The sequence below is a fragment of the Oratosquilla oratoria genome, chromosome 1 (assembly GCF_046742065.1).
Source record: "Oratosquilla oratoria isolate Oo_2021 chromosome 1, ASM4674206v1, whole genome shotgun sequence".
NCBI classification, from domain to species: domain Eukaryota; kingdom Metazoa; phylum Arthropoda; class Malacostraca; order Stomatopoda; family Squillidae; genus Oratosquilla; species Oratosquilla oratoria.
The window spans coordinates 21,149,636-21,150,761 of record NC_134777.1 but is presented as its reverse complement, the minus strand read 5'-3'; positions in this window follow the sequence as shown (position 1 = coordinate 21,150,761).

Sequence of the window (1,126 nt, the reverse complement as noted above, 5' to 3'; positions counted from 1 at the left end):
TCCAATTATAAAATTATATATATTTATCTATATATATATATATATATATATATATATATATATATATATATATACGTATATATTTCTTTTATTAAGCTTTATGTAATCTAACATGAAGACACAAAAACTCAGTTTGGATACATACTTTGCTTCTTCATCCTATTTGATTCAGCTCGCTTCCTTCACTGGCTTTACTGCATGCGATGGAGGAATTATTTCTCCGAATATTTTTCGGTTTCGTCTCTTTCTCTCCTCAATCTCTACTTTGGTGTGTTCAAATGTTATAAATTCCCATTTAAGTTACATTTACACACGCTCTATTATTATATTCGATTATTTTCTTACAGATACTTTTCTTTGCGAATGTCCACATCTATGAGATTTCTTTTTCATTTGTTGAGTCTCACAACATTCCTTTTTTTTCGCATTTCTTTCGTCATAACTTGTTTTCAAATATGGTTTATTTTCCCAAGAATGATGTCTAATATTATCTTTATATATATATATATATAAATTCATGTGTGTGTTGTGTGTGTGTGTGTGTGGATATTTTTAGTGTTGTGTATACCCTACTGTGTCAGTTGATCACTGTGTGTGTTTGTAAAGGTTATGTGTGTGTGTGTTGTGTGTACCAGTGTGTGTGTGTTTCCCAGGAACAAATATGTTCCTCTCATAGATTATTGTCTAAATTCATCCATTCCAATATCCTAAAACAGTGGATATTTTTTGTATTTGTATACCCTACTTTCAGTTCATCACTGTCCTTCTTATAAAGGTGTACTACTGCATACTATATATAATGCACGAGAATATACTTTACATTATAATAAATGTCATAACAAAACTCAAATACATTGTCTGCAATTACTCTTACGTTCTGCATCGGATTTCCTCCCTCCTCCTCCTCTCACTCCTCAGGTTGTTTTTCTATTGTTTCAGTTTCTCATCACGCCTCCTCCGTCACCTCTTTCATAATCTTCTTCTTCATCCATTTCTTCTCCTTATTTTTTTTCCTCTTTTCTCTCTCATTCTCCTCTTTTCCATTTCCCATCCTCCTCTCTTTCTTCTTCTTCTTTTCTCCTTTTCTTCTTTTCTTCTTTCTTTCTCCTTTCTTCTTTTTCTCCTT